Genomic DNA, 8,929 nt, shown 5'->3' on the forward strand with positions numbered 1-8,929 from the left:
AAGAACAAATTTAAATTGATAGATTATTAAATTATTTAAGAATTTATTAATAATTTTTATTAGCCTTAGTATCTCAATGTTATTTTTAATTTTAATTTATTATTTCTTTTAAAAAATAATATTAAAAATAAATTTAAATCATCAATATCAAATAATATTTCATACTTTTTTTTAAAAAAATAACTTTTTTATAAAATAATTAAAAATATCTTTATATATTTTAAATCTATTTCGATGTAAAAAAAATTGATATTATCAATAATATAATTAAAATAATTGATAAGGAATCCGATTTTATATTCTTATCGAGGTAAAGGAGGCAAGAGTAAGAAAGATTACTGATAAGGTAGGAAAATAATATCCAGATAAAGATGATAATTTTCTCCGAATATAAAGGATTGAAATTTAATCCCAATAAAGTAGGATATGGATATATTTTTTTTAGATCCTATTATATAATTGAATAATTGAGTATAAATATTCAAGTAATCAGTTATAAAGACTGATCTAGTAGAATTCTACTAATAGATATATATAGATATATAATATTAATTCTAATATATTTTTTTAAGATGGTAATCAAATGGAATAAATAAAAATATTAGTACAGAGGATATCCATGTTCTAATAGATATGAATATAGGAATAAATATTTCGATGAAACTAAAAGATAGAATCTAATTCAATTCCAACCCGCATATACGAGTTGAAAGATTTGATTTTAAAAAATAATATATATTTAAAATTATTTAAAAATTCTATAACAAATAAAATTAGAAAAGTTTAAATTTAAAACGGATTGTTTAATAAAAAATTGATTATAAATTATTTTATTTAAAAATCATGGGCCCCAATTTAATTGGGCTGGCGTAGGCCAATAGTACAAATGGAGACTAATGAAATTTTAGAAATTTATAAAAATTTGTGCAAAAACTTAAAAGACTCATAGGTAGTTGAATCATGATTTTACATATAATTAATTTAGTGTGATTCATTAGTATCGATCAATATACGATCCTATCAAAAATACTTAAATGATACATCATTAATAATTATAAAAAATATCTAAAAAAAACTCATTTACATATAAATAGATTCAATAATATTTATATTTTCATATTATAAGAATAAAATAATATAAAAATTTTATTAACACACTAATAATAATCACATTTAACATAAAAAAATATTCTCTTGATTTACAAAATGATCCAATTTAAAAGGTCAATAAAGCATCTAATGCATATAATAGAAACTATTGTATCTTTTGATTTAAATATAAACACCAAAAATCATCTTTTAAAGACTTTTTGATTTCACATAATAATAGATAATAAACATATAAAAACTTATTATTTTGGTGAAAAAATAATAGAATATTATTGATTAAAAACTAATTCAAAAGTAATTAAACATGTGTTTAAATAATCTCAAAATCCTAACTCTAACTCTGCAAAAGCTGAAAAAAATATATAAAAAAAAGGATAATCCTCTGCGCTTTTAAAAAATCATTTAATTAAATGATGTTTTTTTGTGTTTGAAATGAGATGGTTAAAGGTAAATCTTGAAATTAATAATAAACCAATAAGTAAGCTTTGATTTAATATATTATAAGTCTCGTAATTCAATCCGAGTCAAAAGTTATGGTTCCTTAAAACTTCCACTGATACTGCTACGATTCTATTCTAATCCTACCGATTCAGTTATGATCCTACCGATCCTACTACAATTCTACTGTACAAATCGATTTTGTACAATTTAAGATTGATTCGTTCATCCAAATCATAGGATCGTACGATCCAAGATCATGATTTTACCAACACTAGACTCACGTGATTAGTTGGTGTATAATGAGAATGTGCTTCTTTTTTTGAAATTATAAAAATTAGTTATGTAAATTTGTAAATATTAATTTTTTTTAACATAAAATACTAATAATAATAAATATTATTTCTATATCTTTTATTATGTTTATGAGAAATTATAAATTTGTTACACTTTCATCCAAACAATACTAATAATTATAGTCTTTCTAATTAATGGATTAAAGCAATAGTTAAAAGGGGTTGTTTTCTTTTAAAATTATCTAACAATTTGACTAAACTCATAATAATAAATTTGCTTCATCTTTGTTCCTTTTAATCTAAGTCTCGATTACCTTTTCTCCATATTATTTATTATAATTCTAAATTTGATAGATATTATGATTTTATAATTATTAAAGCATAATTTATATATCTTTTAGAGATTTTTCATATATGAAAAAATGAATATATTATTTTCAAAATATAATTTTATTTTAAATATTAATTGTATCATGATCAAATTAAAATTCTTTTAATTTAATAAGATTAATTAATATTCTCATAACAATATGCACTAAAAAGCTTCGCCACCTTCTAAAAATTAGCATTGCCATTATTAGATTTATAGTAAGTAGTAGGGGAGGAATGGAGGATGAAGAGCTGAAAGATAAAAGAAGAGAGATCGAATAGTTATCTTATATTTACAATGAGACATTGTCGCTTAGGTGATATTATGTTATATAATCAACTTAGCTAATTGATTTGTTCGGTTGCGCGATTGAACTAGGTTAAATCATGTAATCAAATTCACTCGTCAAAGGATGAGCTCGGAGGACCATCTTAGTTAAATCGTGAACCAAGATAGCTACATATCGGTCGACTAGGTCAGTTCGAGTGCACTTAGACGCCATGTTGTCTCGGTCAAACATTTCATTTTGTACTTGGCTACCCTCCGCGAGTGAGCGTGACTTAGCAAAGTAGCCACCCTTTACAAGATCTTCTAATGGCTCAAATTCATCTCGATCGATGTTTGTATCGATTTAAGCAAGATTTTGACAACTAGAGCAAGTTCACCCCTTCAAGGATGAGCTCGGAGAAGCATCTTGGCTTAACTACATTCCTCACGGAGACATTGCCACAAACACCTTTCGGGCGAAGTTGCACTGCACTGCATCCACGCAGACAGGCATTAACACAAACACCTTTCGGGCGAGGTTGCACTGCACTGCACTGCATCCACACAGGCATTAACACAAACACCTTCCCTCCCGGAAAAAATTGCACTGCACTGCGCTGCGCTGCTTGGACACAAACATTAACACAAACAGGTCCCGACCGTCTCTCCAACCACGTAATTCTCGAGACCATGCACGGCTCCTGGCACTGCATTCCTGCTCTTCGTTCTCCACGCACCACGCCACCCCTTGGTCCCTTCCATTTCCTCTATATTTTTTACTTATTGTCTCCTCAAACGCTTCGCGGTCTCGTGCTGCGTTGCCCGCCGCGTGTGCAGTGTGCGTCATAGGCACCACTTTATGGGAGACAGCTTAGATTACTCCTGCTGTCTTCGATGTTATTCATACACATACAAAAATACACATACACACGCGCGCACTCTTTCTCTTTCTCTTTTCTCTTTCTCGGTTCCTATGCAAAGTTTTTTTTTTTTTTTAACTTTGAGAGAACACCACACTCTCCGAGACTGCGAGTAAGATATCTATGCATAAACAATCAATATAGACAAAGAAATGAATAAAAAATAAATAAATGTTTGTTTAGTTTTCATGTCTCCTGTGGAAGTTTGTTAGTTTTTATGTTGACTTGGACTTGGTCATTGAAAGTAGCTTTTGGTTGATTTGGTGGAGTTGATTTAGAAATTATAAGAATAGACATGCGAGATAGATGTGAGGGTGGTTAATGCATGGGTTGTGGGAAGGCATTTTAGGATTTAGTGTTTAGATTTTTGAATTTAGAATTTAAGATTAAGATTCATGACAGAGAGTGAGGAAGAGGTGGTGTTTAGAATATCCATATCAATTTCTTTATTATTATATCTAAAATTTAAAGTAAATGATCCATTTTATTAAATTTAGATAATTATTTTTCAGTACACACTACATCAAATACTTTAAAATTTTTATCATCCTTAATTTTTTATTATTTTCTCCTCTTTCTTCTATTTTTTATTATTATATTTATAAAATGAGTGGAAGGAAAGAGATTGAGTGGAAGGAGAGAGATTAAAAATAAATATTATTTTATTTTTATGGTAGAGATTTCATTCCCTAAATTTAGAAAATTATTATTCATCAAATCTAAATTTAAGGAATGAATAAGGTAACTGATACAGAGAATTTTTAGTTAACCTATCCAAAATTTAGAATAAAATTTTAGAATAAGATAATTGGTATGGATGCTCTTAGTTTTTAAATGAGATCATAATAGATTGTATAAATTAATATGCCTTCAATTTATACTCTGTTTATCTGAAAAAGAAAGATATTAAAATTGAAAAATAAAATCTTTAAGGGAAAAAAAACATAAAGTTGAATCTCACGGTTCACAAAAGAGGCCCTGCAGCCTCGTGGCCACGAGCGAGGCTCTATTATGGGAAGTGAGGTCCGGTCACCTTACGGCTGTGATCCTTTTTCATCGGTTCCGAGATTCGATGTAAGTCTGAGTGAGCTGGCCGCTCAACGCATGTCTTGTTTTGAGCGTTGAAAGCTCGATGCCTGATCGAACTGTAGTGATATCTGATCGGTATTTCTTTGTCCCGGTCGAGAGAGTGAGCTGTCCGACCGGCTAGCGACACATGGATGTCGACCGCCTAGACTTTGACTTCCACCGTGGTCATGACCCTTTGAGGGGGGGCCTTATCACCCATTGAGGGGTGAGCCCTTATCATCAGATCACATGCCTCCCCCTCAAATCTAGTTGAAGGAGGCTGCAAGTCCAACTAACTAGACAAACAGATGCATGGAGATCGGTTGGCCAATCGGCCATCATATGGGCAGGACTCCAGTTGGTTTGCCAGAGAGTGTCGGTCGACCCCGAGACTGATCCTTATAGCCGATCAGCGCTCCAAGTATTTGCACTTCGGCTTTTCTCCCCAATGTCCTCGGGCGTATGCGGTCAATGCTGACGTCACCAGAATCTCTTCAGAATTCGTGCAAATCACCCCGTTAAGGCTGAGCATGCGTCCTTAAATGCGAGCCAGTGGGAGAATGTTGTGTGTCGTTGCCGCAGTCGTCGTCTGCCCAAAACGACAGGCGTTGACGCTGTAGAACCGTTGGGTCAGCTGGAAGGGGGGTTGTTGGATATCCTACAAAATCAAAAACGAACAACCCTTCCTCGAACTCTTTAAGCTAACACTTGCATGAATAGATTAAGCAGTAAATTAGAAACATTAAATAAGAGGCACGAGTGTTTACTTGGTTACAACCGATATGGTTGTTAATCCAAGGAAGATTAAGACCAATATCAATGTTCTTTAGGTGGAGAAGCCTCATACAGCGTTGACATACAAAAAGAAAGAAGCTCAACTAAAACTCTAAAGCGCACAAGCGTTGGATTTACAGTTCTAAATTCATTGAAAAGCTTCTGGACCAAGGCTATATTTATAGCCTTGGTCGGGGCGCCCCGAAGGGTTCCGGGCGCCCAGAGGGGATAAACTTTATCCCCCAACGATCAGATCGAGTCAAAACTCGATCCTAGTCAAAAGGCTAGTACGGGCGCTCGGAAGGGTTCCGGGCGCCCCGGGCTGGTCCGGGCGCCCCGGATTGTTACGGGCCCCCCAGATCAGTAAAGACAACCCGTGTTGACTTTTTCATCCGGGACCACTGCTCTGGTTCGGTTCGGCTCGGTCCGGGTCTTCTATTCCGGATCCACTCGCTTGGGTGATCTCTGGCATCCGGAAAAGAGTTCACTCGAACCCAAGTTTCGGTCTTCTCGAGCAGCCTTCCGCTCCGGCTTCTCGTCCCTCGGAATCACTGTGTGTTTCCTTCTCATCCACCAACGTACTCATCCGCAGTCTTCGTCCCTCGGTCGCACCCCGTGCCGACCTTCTCGCTAGCTGCGTCTCTTGCTCCCCCGAGTAATCTTCTACTCTAGCTTTCGTCCCTCGGAACCACCGCACGCTTCCTTCTCGTCCATCGGGGCTCTCTTCCGCAGCACCTCGTCCCTTAGACGTACCGCGTGCCATCCTTCTAGCTAGCTGCGTCTTCCGCTCGAGTACCTGTGCTCCTAAGCTCCTGCACACTTAGACACAAGGTTAAAACAACACGGGACTTAACTTAACTTGTTGATCACACCAAAACAACCTTGGTGTTCCAACAATCTCCCCCTTTTTGATGTGATCAACCCAAGTTAAGCTAGGGTCAAAAATAGACATGAAAATGAAATTATTGCAATAACATGCAACATAATAGAAAAAAATTAGATTTCAAATATTCCAATTTTCAATTGCTATCTTCTTTAGTAAAAAACGCTCAAGGTTGAGCATTTGTTTACAATGGAGAGTGGATATCTTCATTGTTTAAGTTAAAAATGCTCAAGGATGGGCATTTATCTACATTGGGGAAGAATGTAGGGTTAAAGGAAAATAAAAGGTATGGGACTATAACGCCCGCCCTTCCAGGTAGCACTAAGGCCACCCCGGAGGGACGGACGTCACTGAAACATAGACATCAATTACTAATGCATATGGATTCATGGCAGCGGAAGACTTATTTAAATTTTTTTTTCTTTTATCATATGCATTTAGTTTACTTATCATGGCATGTGAATCAAAGCATACTGAACATTTCATCATATCATCATCATTCTAACATGAGTAAAATATCGTAAGTGTATGAAATACTAGCTGAAATCATCATCATAAGCATAGGGTCCAACTTAGTTCACATGCACAGCTTAACTAATTATAAGTTCCAAAACTTAAGTAGATCTATCCACCGAGCACTTCCACACACATCCATCACCTTTCCTGCTACTCCCCTTAATTGATCCATTCCTTGCCTTTATCTGCAGTACAAGGAAAACGTGTAGCTATAAGCCAAAGGCTTAGTGAGGTCCTTGCCTACCCATAAATCCGAAAAACACATAACATAACATAACATAACATAACATGTAGAAACCATAGCATAGCATAACATAGCATGGAGAAACATAACATAGAACATATCTTATCCTGTAAAAACCATAACATCTCATAACATAACATGAGGGAAAGCAGAACATAATATATCATATCACATAAGGAGCATAGCATATCAAAGTATATCATGTGAGTGTATATCATGATTCATATCACATTCTGTAAGCACATATCATGAATCCTATCATATCATGTAAACATGTATCATAACTCATACCTGTTCATAAGGGTGCATAAACATAATTTCATAAATATGTGCATGTAGATGCAATATGTATATTTTTAAAACATGTATCATGGAATGCACATATGCATCATGCTTCTTTCAAAACATATAGTATACATACTTGAATATCATATCATCATCATGAGAAGGGCCCTAGCTTGTACTACATGTAAACATAAATGCGCGCAATCCCTAGGACAGGGTAGCTAGCCCCGAACCTACTAGGGATCTAGGTCCGTTCATAGTCCGTTGACCTAGGGGCGTACTGAGGAGCCCATCCCTTAACGAGGTCCGTTCATAGTCCGTCGACCCCGGGGCGCTTATGGAGCCCACCCTTGGTACAAGCTATACAAAGTAAAATATCATGCATATCATAATTCTTGTCATATCATTAAGAGAGCTCTTGATCCCAACTTAAGGGAAGCATCTCTTTACCATAGCATAAAGAGTGCTCTTGATCCCAACTTAAGGGAAGCAACTCTTTTCCATAACATGAAGAGTGCTCTTGGTCCCAGCTTAAGGGAAACAACTCTTTAGGCTTTTCTTCTTACATAAGCCATTCATACATGCATTATGAAATATAACATGTTCTTATCATAACATAAAGTATAACATGTCATTTTCATATCATCAAACATGGCATATCATCTCATGAACTTAGCATACATATCATGAACATGGCATATCATATCATGAGTCTAGCATATCATATCATTAACATGGCATATTTGCATCATATCATGAAGCATGAAAGCTTAATCTACTCATATATCAAAGGCTACATATCATAAGAATACATAAACATGTTTAGTTAGGTTTAAACTCTTTCCTAACCCAATTAATCCATCTTGGCCGAACCACATCAGTAGGTTTCATCCTCATTTCATTCCATATTAAGCATAGAACTTACCCACATAACATGTAAACTTGATCTAAACACATACAAGGCATTATACTTCATGAATAAGCATGTTTGAGTTCAAAACTCTAACCTTAATCCATTTATCTCAATTTGGCCGAAACATATCAGTAGGGTTCTTATATCATTTGGTTCCATATGAAGCATAAAACTTATCCACATAACATGTAAACTTGACCTAAGCACATACAAGGCATTATACTTCATGAATAAGCATGTTTGAGTTCAAAACTCTAACCCTAACCCATTTATTTCAATTTGGCCGAAACATATCAGTAGGGTTTCATATCATTTTATTCCATATGAAGCATAAAACTTAAACATATGACATGCAAATTGGATCTAAGTATATACAAGGCACTATACAAGCATATACAAGGTACTATACTTCATGAATAAGCCTATTAGAGTTCAAAACTTTAACCTTAACCTATTTATCTCAATTTGGCCGAAACATATCAGTAGGGTTTCATATCATTTTATTCCATATGAAGCATACAACTTAAACATATAACATGTAAATTTGATCTAAGCATATACAAGGCACTATACAAGCATATACAAGGCATTATACTTCATGAATAAGCCTATTTGAGTTCAAAACTTTAACCCTAACCTATTTATCTCAACTTGGCCGAAACATATCAGTAGGGTTTCATATCATTTTATTCCATATAAAGCATAAAACTTAACCATATAACATGCAAACTTAATCTAAGTATATACAAGGCATTGTACAAGCACATACAAGTCACCATACTTCATGAATGAGACTATTTGAGTTCAAAATTCTAACCCTAACTTATTTATCTAAATTTGGCCGA

Source organism: Zingiber officinale, chromosome 2A (assembly GCF_018446385.1).
Source record: "Zingiber officinale cultivar Zhangliang chromosome 2A, Zo_v1.1, whole genome shotgun sequence".
NCBI lineage: Eukaryota > Viridiplantae > Streptophyta > Magnoliopsida > Zingiberales > Zingiberaceae > Zingiber > Zingiber officinale.